Source organism: Meleagris gallopavo, chromosome 1, assembly GCF_905368555.1.
Source record: "Meleagris gallopavo chromosome 1, MGAL_WU_HG_1.1, whole genome shotgun sequence".
NCBI lineage: Eukaryota > Metazoa > Chordata > Aves > Galliformes > Phasianidae > Meleagris > Meleagris gallopavo.
The window spans coordinates 20,228,721-20,242,702 of record NC_139404.1 but is presented as its reverse complement, the minus strand read 5'-3'; the positions used below and the strand labels follow the sequence as shown (position 1 = coordinate 20,242,702).

The 13,982-nt window shown below is 40.1% G+C and overlaps 1 protein-coding gene across 4 annotated transcripts in view; it reads left to right on the top strand.

Annotated features, from left to right (window-relative positions):
- Window positions 1-13,982, top strand: part of PLXNB2 (plexin B2) — a 249,335-nt gene that overhangs the window by 96,793 nt on the left and 138,560 nt on the right. The window contains exon 1 of one of the 4 annotated variants that reach the window (XM_085218316.1): window positions 8,521-8,539. The exons of the other annotated variants lie outside the window; for them this stretch is intronic. The gene's annotated coding sequence lies outside the window, so the exon portion shown is untranslated. Of the gene's footprint in view, window positions 1-8,520; window positions 8,540-13,982 lie in introns of those variants that run through there. 4 annotated transcript variants of the gene reach the window in all.

The following is a 13,982-nucleotide window of genomic DNA, read 5'->3' as shown; positions in this document are numbered from 1 at the left end:
GTTTAATTAAGCAGGTTAAATTTGTCCTTTCTGACATAAAGTATCTTTCTTTTCATTCCCATATGTACATCATTTTTGTTATTTTTTTTTTCAGTTGATGCTCATATGCTCCTTGTCATTGTATTGTTGAAGTGTCTCTTGTTCTCGATCTGCACTCACCCCCTGTCTCTTTTCTATCTTTATATGCTTTTCTTTCCAACTACACATCCTGCTGGATAACACGTTAGGTACCAGCCACGTGCTCCTCGTTCCTTTCAGAGAAGCAATGTTCCAGTGTTCCAGACGAGGACACTCATTTATTGTCTTTAGCAGGGCAAACACATCTCCTATGTATACAGGTTGCCTCAGTGAGACTGTAGAGGTAGCAGCTCATAGTGGCAGTGCCAGGGCTATATGTGAGAGCTGTAAGAAGCCTGCAGGAGGCCTGGAGTTCTAGAGGCCCTATAGGGAGTCCTAGAGGCCTAATGGCCCAGAGGGAGGCAGAGTCTTCACTAGTGCTGAGCGCCCTGAGACAAGACTTATCAATCCCCAGCTTTTTTTGGCAGTGGGCTTAGTACTTAATAAGTACTTAATACATAACATTATCAATCATTAATGTTAATGTTCAAGTCATGTTAAGTACCTGTAATGCTTAATACTGAGCATTGTAAAATGCCTTACCAGCAAAAATGGGATGAACTTATTTTTTGTCATTAAAAAGGAACACAGCTCTCCTGAATTGTGCTGAACATGCTACCACTTAAATGGTAAAATAGGTGACTAAGAGATGTAAGATGTAAGGGAGGCTGCATGGGACCCTGGGCAGCTTTGTGTTGATTTTAGCTTTCTCTAGTTTCTGGGATGGAGAACCTCTAGGGGCAGGGAAGCTCCCCACAGTAACATGAAGCACACTGCCCACCTGTTTTAATGCCAACTGCTAGGCATCTCCACAGCAATAATAACACCCAGATATACGGAAGCCAGATATCATATTGTATTGTGACTTTGGAATTTTAGCTGCTGCTTTCACTTGTTGCGTGGCATAGAAACTTCTGTGTCAATTTGAGAACAGTGGCCTTCAACACAAATCTGTCCTCCAAATTTTGTAGCTGTCAAGAATTCCTCCTAGATTTCACATCTGGTTTTGGAAGAGTGAGCGCACAACCAGGCACATTCTTCTTGCTTGAAGTGCTCTCGCTGCGTGCTGCTGCCACGTTCACCCTGGGGTGTGTGAATGTGCAAGAACTGCAGCCCGGAGAGCAGTTTGGTCATCTCTCTAGCTTAAAGCCTGCAGGCAGATGTAAATCCTTATCAATAGCTTTCTGTCCTTTAGCAGCAAGATCCCAGCTCCTTGCCCTCCCATAAGCAGTTCCGGCACAAGAGTTTCCCAGGAAGTGTGGATGGCAGCTTCTGGCACACCAAGCCACACTGACCTTATCAGTATAATTGCACATATTATGCTGCAAGTTTGCCTGCATATGGAGAAGCAAAATATGCCATAAATAAACTACATCCTCTTTCAGTCAATTGAACAGCATTTTTAAAAATAAGCATTAAGTCTTCATGACTTTACGTGCATAAAAGCTTGCAGTCACTCATCTTAAATGGTTTTGCTTTCCTTCCTTTTTTCCCCTTCTTTGTAGGTATTAGCTTGTCTGTGTGAAAACTAAGGCTTTCTCAGCAGAAAGGTGGTGCACTCAAGTTCTCTAGCTGAATGTGTATGTTCTACTTGTCAGTTCCATTATTGTGTTTAAATAGTCAATGGTTTTATGATTAGATTTCAAATGACATTAATCATTCACTGGCTCTAGAATGCAGACTGATCTGTATTTTTGTTGAGAGCTTGTGTAGATACTAAAAACTTGTTTCCCAGACACTGGCTAAATAGAAAAGGCTGTAGCACAGTGCCAGCATCTCTTAGAGGGCTAGTTTTGCTTGGGGACAAACCAGATTTTATTTAAAAACGGGGAGAGTGAAGCAAGTATGTCTCCTGATAAAGGTTTCTCCTATATTACAATAAAATGACATTAGACATATTCTTACTCTGTGTCTTTTTTTTCTTTTTTTTTTCTTTTTTTTTTTTTTTTTTCTTTTTTTTTCTGGTGAAGCAATGCATCCTGTTTCTATAAAGCCACAGTTGAGCAGAGTTTGTGCTAGAGTACTAAGGAGAGGAAAGATTATGGAGTAAGGAGCTACCCTCTGATCAGAGAGGCTGTGCAGTATGTGGGACAGCCGTATCTCCTGTGCAACGCAGGGAAAGGCTGCAGTCCAGTGGGAAATCCAAGCACCCATAAGATCGCCTCTGGCTGCACCCCATATTTCCTCATCCCTTCTCTTGAGTCAGCTTGTGGCTTTCCCTCTGCAGCCCTACCTGCTTTGTGGCACAGACTGTTTGTGTCCTCCTCGGTGGTGGGTGCCAAACTGCTGAGGGTAGTCATTCTTTATCATGGCATTGGTAACGCTCTGTCTTCTCATTTAATTATCTGCTTGTGCCTTACTTAGCGCTGTATTTTTTATCTGGAAGAACAAAGGGCTGAAAAATATTGTATGCTATACAGTTCTGTGCTATGTAGGTCTCTTTTTCACCCTGGCAAGTTTCTATTTGTGTTGTTCTTATGTTATTCATTTGTAAATTTATGGTCTCATGTCATCTGCAGGTGTTTGTGTTGTGTACGACAGGTAGAAAGAGGAATAAGGAGCCTTATTTCAGAAGAAGCAGATCCTCGTGGTTTTCTTTTTAATTCAGTTTGGAACACTTGTGCTCAGAGAGTAACTTTGCAGATCTGATTTATTCTCTTTCCAACTTTGCAGATCTGATTTATTCTCTTCTCCACTTTTTCACCATTGTGAGTCTTTGTAGATGGTAGAACCTCTCTCAAGTACATTTGAACAGTACTGTTTTGTCTGAAACGGTAAAATATGTTTTTGGTAACTTTCTCAGTTTCTAAGGAAAGCTTTTAATTTTTACTCTTACCAGGCAATAAAACTTAACAGAGGAATGTGAGGCAATTGCATGGATGGGTTCATTTGGAGATAGATAATTTCATGGTTTGTTCACTTGGTTAGAGAGTAGGAGAGAGGAGGATGAGAAAAACAGAAGGTGTTTTAAAATGCTCTTTTCACATTTCTTACCTAATAATGGCTGGCACCGATGTTTGAATAGAGATGCATAATTTCGACTTGAATAATTCAACTGCAGTGGTTTTGTAGACGCTTCTATTTTGGAAGATATTTGTATTTGATGGTTCTTTTCTGACAGTTTCCCGATTTCTCATTTTTGATGCCGCTTCCCTTGGAATTTCCTTGTTTTCATTTTGGGCTCTTTTTCACCCCTGAAAATACTGTGGGAAGTAATAACCACAAAAAGCTTCTCTGAATGCTCTCCCACTTGAGCAGTTAAGAGCTTGAGTAATCTTGTTTATCACTTCCATGGAACAAAAGATGGAAATGTCATTTTTAGACGAAGATTGTTGCAGGGCTTTGTTGCTAAACAGCTTGTTGTGGTCACTATAGATGTGTCTCCCAGCCTTTCCATCTCAGCCAATGAAACCCCAAGTTTTACTTGATTGGGGATTGGATTGTTTTGATTAATTCCATACACGAACACTTGCACAGGGAAAGCTCATCATTTCCTGTTTAAAAAAGGCTTGGGTTAGCAAAAGGTCTTCCAGACGGAGCTTAGAGATGTTGCGGTGCGGTTCTGAGTGGGGTGGAGCGGGATAACTGTGACTTAAAGCAGCTCCATGATATTGCTCTGGCATCATCGTGGGGATCATAACCACTAAGTTGTCTTGGAAAGAGCATCTCAGCCTGTTGGGCTGGAGAGAGTAAAGCCATGCAGGCATTTTCCATGCCAGTGAGCGCGCACACTGTATGAGCAGGCTCACCCTGAGGTATGAGAGCTACAAACACTCAAGCATAGCAAGGGGCAGCAGCACTGCAGGAAACCTGAGGCTATAGAAAACCTACTTCATGGACCTTTTTCTGCTGCTGTTGCTTTTCAAGCTCTGAAATAGCCACCTTGTATGGCACTGGAGTGCCTTTAGGTAGGCTGGGAGTCTTCACATACGTTGGGCATGGGATGCCCGAATGGCAGACCAGTGCCATCACTGTATTTCATTCACTTTATGATTCAGCACAGAATTTCAGAGCTTTGTTGAAGCCACCATAGTTTTCACAGGATGTTCATTAAGATTACGGAGCAGCAATGGAGTCTCTATTGTTAAAGCTGAGGAGCTTTCACTTGCCCCTCTGAAGCTTCTGGAATTTAAGCTATTTATCGGTAAATATGGCTCAGGGTATTGTCTAGCTTACTGTCAGGAGTATTTCTTCACAGCCCTCCTCTTCGAGATTTTCTGCCAATTCAGGTGAACATATAGCAGGGAAAATTACAAGTCTCTTTGAGGAAAAGTATTTTGAAGGGAACTCTTTGATCCATGTTGATAGCAGAAGGAATTGAGCCTTCTGTTGTGATAGTTTAATTTATTTAACAGTTCTGTGTGGTCTTACGTAGTATTACAGAGCAAACCCTTTGCTTGCCTCCTTCCCTCTTTACCTCAGATTATATTAGCAAAATTTTGAAAGAATATGGGGATTTTAGAGCTTGTCAGAATATCTCTATTGCAATAATAATTTTATCTGGCCAAAGAGGGAAAGATGCAAGTCTGACAGTTTTCTAAACACCTCGCACAAACTCAGACTGAGAAATTGTTGAGTACCATATGGCAAAGTGAAAGGTCAACGTGTTAATTCCTTAAGTTAGACAGGTTTTGTTGTTTGGGTTTTTTGCTGTTTTTTTCTTTTTCATTTTACAAGACCTGTGCTGCCTGCATTTATCCTCCAGCTATGTGCTGAATTCTTTTATAATGAAGTGAAACTGTTCAGATCCTGTTCTACCTGTTCTTCAGCTTTCTATTTTGCTTTTCTTTTGCTCAGTTTTTTTTTTCCCCCTGCATGTTTTACCCTTGTTCAGAACATGATAGTCATACAGTCAGACAAGTCCCCCTAGCAGAACCCCCATGCACATAATTTGCAGTTGTTCTAAGCACAAGTTTACTGTCCCAAACTTCTGGTGGTGGTTACGTCTGCTCCAGCAATCTCTCTATTCAGAGTTACAGCTGTATACAAAATATTGTCACTATAGTTAGTTTACCACAGCAGCTAAAATCAGCTGGAATACAATGATTTCCAGGACAGCCAGATGAGCACCCCAACATGTCATTTCATTTCTTTTCTTAACTTTTCTTCTTTCTGTTGGTCTGAATCTACCAGCTGGAGCAGTTCAACTCACAAAGATGCACATCTTGGAATGAATTTTTTGGAATGTATGCGCATGTGTCCACATCTGTGTATCTGGGTGCTATAATTGCATGTATTTCTCTAGATTTGTTGCATTATTTCTTTAGTGCCATCCTTTATTTGCACACATCCTCTTTTGTGCAGAAGCACAAGCCGTCGATGGAGGTGTTATACTCTGGCATAGCAAAACTGTGTAACCTGTTTTGGAATACAGAACAGGAGAAAGAGAAATGCAGTATGCAGAGAAAGGGAGATTGAATCAAAGCAGAGCTCCACTTCCTCCCACCCCTGGGTTTTGCTGAGTGTACCAGTACAAGTCATTTTCATTTATTATTCATGTTGTTTGAGCCTTTAGTTTTACTTCAAGCCTTGTTGATAAGAAATTTTGACAACGTGCACTTGTAAGTTAGTTAGCGGATTTGTTATCCTCCCAAATAGCCAGTAGCTAAGAGCTGAAGAAGCCTAGCTGAATTGATCCTTGATGAATAAATTTCCTAGCACTGACCTCAGAAGTAGGTCTCCCTAATGATTTCATCATCATCTGCCTGCGGACAGGAATAATAACAGGCAGTCTTCTTTGGCTGCATACAAGGCACCTGCAATACATCTATCTGAACAGCCAAGTCATCCACAAGCATCTTCCGAGCTACTCAAAACCTGGGTAAATTTGTGAAGGATGCTGGGCAGAGAGTTGAATTTCCTGGTGCTTTCCTGCACCCTCACTCCCTGCTTTTTGCAGCGCAGTGGTGAATCAGAAAGGTCTTTTCTCCACTTGATTCTTGTGAGCAATCTGGCAGTATTTGTGCTGTGCTCCCCTTGTGCACCCTGCATGGGGAAGGAGAGTGGACGTCCAAAGAGCAGAGTTTTAACCACAGATTTTAAGGTATTAAAACATCAAAAAGATGAATCTTCGCTGAGTGAGAGCAGTGGGCTGCCCTGTACACACGCTTGGGAGCCAGCTCACCCTGTAACAAATGCATCAAATGTCCCTGTGCATGACAGTGCCAAACACTTCCCTGTCTGTCTCAGTTTTCCATCCAGATCATCCTTCCAAATAAATTTTTGCTTGACAGAAAAAAGGACAAAGTGAGCTTGAAGACAGACTTAAATTCAAAGCGTATGTATCCTTCCATGTCGGGTACCAGCTGGGTATGCCAGTTGCTCCTTGTCTGGCTCCCTAAACTCCCCACAAGGAGAGCAAGGGTTGTGCCGTGAGCACCTGGAACAGAGCTTGGCACTGCTCTTGCAAGACCTGTAACATTTCCCCTGTCCACTGTGTCCACAGAGCTGCTGTCATGGCCCACACCCAGCTCTGATCATGCCAGGCTGCTCTCAGCTTCTTGTTAAAGTAATGGGTAAGGAATGTCACAGACGCTTGAGTTTCTCCTCCTGGCAAGCTCTGTTTACTTAGCTCTTGCCTACCAATTACCCTGCACAACTGCACCTGGCTTTTCTTAAGCTCTGACTGTCATCACATGGGCTGCCCTACTCTTACAGACCTGCTGCACACTGAGTCAGCCGAGGGATCCCAGCCAGCAGCAAAGCATTGCTCAAGTGTTTGCTGCAGCCTTCACTGCCACGGCACGTGGGGGCCCTAGGAACAGGCTCAGGACCTCATGGGAAAACAGAAGTCTCTCCACAAACATTTCCAGCATCCTCTAGCATTTCAGAGCTTTCTCTTTCTGCTAAAGAAAAAAAAAAGTCAGCTGATATGGTGATGCTGAGTCGATAGGCACATCAGAGACTAGCAAGTCAAGTTTAGCCTGCAACACTACAGAGCAGTGGTTTGTACTTAGCATCTTTATTTGTGTTATTGTGGTTGTGTATTTACATCATATGACAACTGGATTTTTTCAAAATGCTTGCCTTCAGATTGAGGTTCTCATTTGCTAATTGTCTGTTCTCTGTGTTTTGGGCCTGAAATATGTGCAAAGAGGTTTTGAAAGGACAGATTGCCTATTACAGGTGGCTTGGTAAGATTATTACACAGACTGGAGGGGAGTTCATTTGGATATCATTTTGAAATTCAAAACTGCTGAGTGGGGGGAGGAGAAAAGTTTTCTTTCTCCCTTCTCTCTCTTTCCTAACATCTTTCTACAGCCTGGATTTCCAGCTTTTTTTGGTTTTGAGTGACTTCCTACTATTCTCCTTTCCTTGAGTTTTTAGTTTGCTTCTTTTTCACTTTAGAAATAGTTATTCCTGAACACTTTCTTCTTTCTATGCCACCTAATGAAACTAATTGTGAGATGAGCTATGCAGGACCTCCCAAATTTCTACTGCTTTATTCCCGTGTTCTTTCACCACAAAAGATGGTGAGAGGGAGAGAGAACTAAATAAAAGGGAAGCTGGTAGCTGAGAGACAGAAGTCTGAATTTGCAAACTAATGACTAATTTCCCTAAGTACTTGCCTACTCCTAATTAGGTCTAGATTAGATTCTTGGATTGCTTGGGGCAGGCATATATTCTTTAAGTGCCTTTAAGTGCATATCTATGTCATAAGAGAGTAATTCTGAATTATGTGTAGCCAGTGATATGCATCTGCCAGGATTAAATTCTACTTCTGTGTTCTGATTCTGGGGAGAGCACTACAGCTTAAAGATTATAATAAACTTTAGGATACTCCAGATTTTCGTGACAAAATCATCATTTACCTTATCCCACTTAGCCTCACGGAAAAGCTTTGGGATCTCTCTGGCTCTTGGTACTGCAAGAATATGTATTTAATGCAAACTAATGCTGTGCATACACCACTGAGGCCTTGTTAAAGTACTGAGGAATGAGTGCTCGTGATGCTTTAAAGTCAGCATCAATCCTTCTGTTGGTGACTTTTGCTGAGCCTGCTCCTGCCTTTCTTAATTCTTTCAGTGTCTGCATGGTGAGAGGCAGTCCCTCCTGAGCATTCTCATACCATGAGCGAACACATTTCTCCACCCAAAACTTGTTGTGACACATCTGTTTCATATTGAGACTGCTGCTTTGCTGCTAAACCCTCCAGCACAGAGTAGTCTTTCAGGCATTTATTCTGCATTCCAGCTCAGAGCTATTTGCAACGGGAAGAGAAAGCAATGCTGTGTCTTTCATTAAAAAAGAAGAAAAAAAAAGATAACATGACTACCTTTTGGAATGCAACGTGCCTTTTGTAGTAAGCCACGTGGAGAGGAAGGCTGTAAAGAAGATGGAGCCAGTGCTTGACTTCCCAGATGGAATAACTGTGCTGCTTTGGTCAGCATGGTATCTTAGTATTTCTCCTCCATCTTCCAAGGTAGCTTATCTTCTAGCTCATACTTACTTCTCAACTTCCTTTGTTTGTTTGTTTGTTTGGGTTTTTGTTGTGGTTGTTTAGTTGGTTTGTCTTATTGCAAGACTGGCAGACTCATAGATTTCCTATAGTATCACTGTAGTGTACAGTTCATGTGTAACAACTGAAGAGGGACCTAATGCATCTTTGTCACTTGCAAGGTCAGTCTTATTTTGTAAAATAATTTTCTGAAGTCCATGGTAGGTGATATGGCCATAGGCAACTGCTGTTGGCTCTTGTGATGAAAAATTGATGTTTTATATGGAGAGACAAGTTCCAGTTAGGTTTTTTGGTTTTTTGGTTTTTGGTTTTTGTTTTGTTTTGTTGGTTTTTTTTTTGTTGGGTTTTTTTTTCTTTTTTGCTTTCATTTACTTTTTTTTTCTCTCCAGAAACTTGCATATCACATAAATGCTATTTAAGATTTCATATATTTATTTCTCCATTAGAGAAACAAACAAACAGAAAGTACCCATTAAAGCAGTTCCAGTGAGAACTGATATTGTTACAGCATGTTTTGTTCTTAATTATTCTGTTCCTGGCTGCAATCACTAACATACTTCCTGTTAAATTGGTTACTAAGTTAATGTTCTCTTTAATATTTAGGAGTGCAATTCTTGGTAGCATTTTTACTTAACTAGAGCTAATTATCCTTCTTGCCAAACATTTTTTTCAATCCTTTCTGTCTTGTCTGTAGATGATATGTCAGCAAAAACTTAGTAATAGCATTTGAATTAAGCTTGCTGGAGGGGAGCAGGATGAGAAAGCAAAATTTTCATTTAATTTCATGGCATTTTCTTCCTTATAGAGATTCATATTGTTGTGTGCTAAAATAATAAAATAACTAGCTTTTAATTAAATTAAAACAATAGCTTGCCTAAATTGTAACTACATAATTTTAAGTAGCTATATGCATTAAGACTCCTTTTTAATTATGAATCAACTCAGAATGCTTCCTTATAAAATGAAGATCACTGATATCGTTGGCTTTCATAAACACCTACAGTCGATGCAAATGTCTGGTTCTTGATTTCTGATGTGTGCACATCAGTTTTGTTTAATTCATTGTGTTCTGAGATTCCCACTGTCTCTCAGACCCCTCTGGCTCATTTGCACAATTTGGCAAAATGCTCTCGATAGTCACTTTTGTACACAGTTGGCAGCCCCTGGGAGGTGGGATGGTGGCCCAGCAGGAGGAGGCTTTCACAGTTTGGGATCTGAGCAACAAAATAAAATGGCTGTGTTAGATCTCCCTAACTGTAGCCTTCTTCTAATTCCTCAGTGTCTTTTCTTAATCAGTCTTACATTATGCTTCTCTCACTGGTCCTTTGAGCTCTGTTCTTCACAGTTAGCCTGAGTTCCTTCTGTATCAGGTCCACAGTAAACATCTCGTGTAGCATCTGCCTTACATTTGCGACCACTGTTTCACACAGTAAGTCTATGAACGTGGAGAAAGCTAACCCACACGTTCTCTGTCAGATATTTTGCTCCTGACATCTCCACGATGGGCATGGGATGGTCCTTCCAGCACGCAGTAGCCTGTGAGGAGTGTAGGCTGCAGGACAGGCCCTGCTGCACAGCAGGACTGCCGGGCCTGGAGGTGCCAGACAGTGCGTAAGGCAGGGCTGCAGCACAAGCACCTGCTGTGGGAAGGCTGGACTGGCACCCAAAGACACCCGTCACTAATGAATGAGCTTGTTAAAGCTGCTCCACTGCTAACACATAATCTTCATGAAAGGTTTAGAACTCCTTTCTAAGAACATTGTAAGGCTAATCTAAGTAAACTCTGCAGAGTTGCATCTAAATGTCCTTGCTGAAAGTGGTGAGTATCTACAGCACTCTTTCTTTGAGAGAGAATGCTTTGTTGCCTTTTGTCAAGGAAATTTCCATTAAAAAAAAAGAAAAGAAAAAAAGAAGGAACAAGGAAGATCTTTAATCCATTGGTGGTTGTTTATAGATATGAAAATAATACAGGTGACTTTGATCACAGATCCAAGAGAAAGCACAGCAAATGGTAAGAAAAGTTATTTCTTCCACATGAGAGCAAGAACCTAAATTATTCCATGCTCTTTTATAAGTTCGGAGATATCTTTTATTTTAATGAGAACCATATAGGCTTTTGTGTGTGCTCAAATGCGCAGAATAAATTGAAACTCACATTCTGTGCGCTGTCACACATTGCGCCTGGAATGTGGCTGTACTTCTGGCCTGGTGAGATCAGGTTGGGGTTTTTTGTTCAAACATAAGGGTAATTCATTCTTCATAGTCAACTGAACGCGAGCATTTTCAAGCCAGCTGCCAATTGTGCTACGTGTGCTACTTGCTTTGTGGTGTATTCTTTTGTCCCCGCAGTAAGAAAGTGTGAATGTTAGTCTGGTGACCTTAACCTTTTTGATGATAAAAATGAGTCCCTTGTTTGTCCAGACTGAAGTCTTCACTGAATTTTTCAATTTTTTCTTGTTTTTATTCTTTTTTCTGCTATCTAACGCCCATCCTTTATGTATATGAACTTTGCACAGCCAAGGAAAAGCAAGGAAACACACTCATAGGGCTTGGTAGCAGAGACTGAAATTGTCCTGGTTCCTTTCACCAAGGAGTGATCACCTTGACATGCAGTGCAGTGATGGGCTCAGAGCAGCTTTGGGAGAGGAGTGTAAAAGGAATTGCATCCATACCTAAGGAAAGAAAGTATAAAAATCACTATTAAAAGAAATCATCTGTGGAGGTTTTGCTTCCTTGCAGCATTTGCTTAGCCCTGTCTTCCTTCAGGAATTCTTTTCTCCTTCTTAAGCTATGACAGTGAAGAAGAGATGTGTAATAGCATTCTCACCCTAAATGGGTAAGTGTGGGATTTTCTTCTCTTTTTAAGAATTTTAAATGGCCTGAAATTAATATTTTGATATGTAGAATCATAGAATATCTCAGGTTGAAAGAGTCTCAAGGATTAGTAAGTCCAATGACATGGCTTAAATCTGTTGAGTACTGGCACCTGAAGCTATCACCAAGATTTATTCATCATGGATATTTTGGGGGTAAGTTTGGGTATTTGTAGTGTTCTGAAACACTGAGTTATCTTCTTTTTTTCTTTTCTTCCTATTTGCATGTTTTCCTCCTGTTTAGAAATGCTTACTTCTCAGATTAGCTTTGTGTTGGAAAAAATGGCTTGTGCGTGTTGTATTGAACTGCCTTACAGTGATGAAATACTGTGAGCAACATAGTTTCTCTCATTGCCAAAATACGTTAAGAGAGAATCCCAGCGAAAGAGCTGCTGTACCCACTGCTCTTCAGTTAGCTTTTGCTCCTTACCAATGAACCAAAGCAGTTATTTTCAAATTAGATAAATTTTAGATCCACTGCTATATGAAGTATGTTCCTGAAATACTGAAAAAACAGAGGGTGGGGTAAAATTAAGGTTTTCAACTGCTTCTCTTTATCTCTCTATGGAATGCTGAAGTTATCTGCTTCTGTGTAATACGTTTCCTTGCAAACCCCAGTAATTTGTGCTTATGCTTGAGCAGCATGAAATAAATGAGCATTGGCTGTAGCTGAGTCTCTCAGGAGAAGTGCTGATACTTATGGAGTTTGAGGTGTTGGTGAAAGCTTCATTTGGAGTCGTTTTTTTTCCTACTGCCTTATATAATATTAAAAAAAAAAAAAAGAGTGTTTTTGTTAATTAGAATTAATTTTCCTTGCAGTGAAAGGATCTACTAGCTTTCCATCATTGTGGTTTAGCTATTAGTGTTACACCACTGAGTATATCTGAAGACAGTCAATGTGAAAAATAGGAATAATATTTATGAAGCAGTTTGTCAACCTGTCTGCCAGAATGGTTAGAAATATACATCTGGAGTTTAGAATCTATTTTATTATGTTCTGTTTATAGATATCAAATCTAGAAGGTTATCAATCTTTCATATCTAAGAGAGTAACATTGGTATGTCCCAGAAAGCAGAAATCAGTGTTGCAACAGTAACTGTCTAGACAAAACTTTTTTATGTGATCATCTAAGATGTTTGTTGGTTTGGAATAACCCTATATTCCTTCTTCCATGGTATTGCACAATAGATTTGGGGGTGTTTTTAATCTGGAAATTAGACACTCTTTTACTCTTCAAGTATTTTCTTTTCCCTTAGTACATTGCATTGGTCACCAGATGAGAATGGTATAGATGCTTCTATTAGTCTAGCATGAAAAGCTGACATCTGTTGCACTTTAAAGCAGATTGCCAAGTAAACTGTAGAAAATCTGTAATCCTAATAAGAGGATGAACATAATCACTACTTTTAATAAAATTATTTTTCCACTGTATTGGAAGATAACTTAGTAGAACTTGTCAAAAAAAAAAAAAAAGACAAAAAATGAATGAGATGTGTGAACAGCTTCACAACTTCAACATAAATAGCTCATGAATATTTGTAGTGTAAAATCCTGATCTGTGAGTGAAGCTGAAGATTGGAGTCAAAAATGGAAAAAGTTTTCTTTGTTCCACATCTCCAGCATTTCGAAGGAACCAAATGCCTCCAGGAACAGGTGGATGAGAAAACAGTTGAAAGAGAAAAGTACAGACAATCAGTAAAATATATGATGACCCTGAAAGGAAGGACACCTTTGGCTTGTCTGTGGACATCACCATTCACTTGCCATTCCACTCTAGTGTTTACATAGCGTGTTTCATGCACAAATGTAGGCCACTCCCTTTGAGATGGCACAGAGCCACAGGAGGCTCAGGTGAGGACTGTCAGTGGGAAAACAAGCCTCCCACCTCGGATGTGTCCTTTTCTTCAGTTACCTTTTAAAGTGTTTCCTTCTTGGAAACTTTATGGCAAGTGTCTGAATGCATCAGCAGTGACTTTCATTTCACCTCCTCCAGTCTCTTCTTATAGCAACATCTGGGAAATCCGTTTAATTTACTTCAGTGCGAAATTACTTTCAATTTGTCAGATACGAGCTTTTTACTTTAAGTGTTTAACTACCAAGAGAAGCACATGTCATTAGCTGGTATTATTTTAAGAGTTAAAGTTCATGTAACTAATATTCTAAAACTTAGCCAAATCTAAATATTTTGGTGACCATGCTTTAATAGTGCCTCTGGTTCCTTTATGATAAACAGAGATAATTAGATAGCATATGTGTTCATTTTTACAACAGCAATTCTGTCTCAGTCAAAATACACTGTTGTAATAAAACTCCAGAAAAAGAAACTAGGCAGATCTGTTTACTTTCCTTTGCATTTTCAACTGAGAGCTTCAACTGACAGCAGGATGTGACCTTTAATTCCTGAACACTTTAGGTGCAGGAGATACAAGCACCTCATATAAAGTCATCCCAGGAAATGATCTGTCTTAACATTATAGTATGCAATTTACCTTTCTGCTTCCTCAATTATTCCACTATTTCTTTTTATCCTATT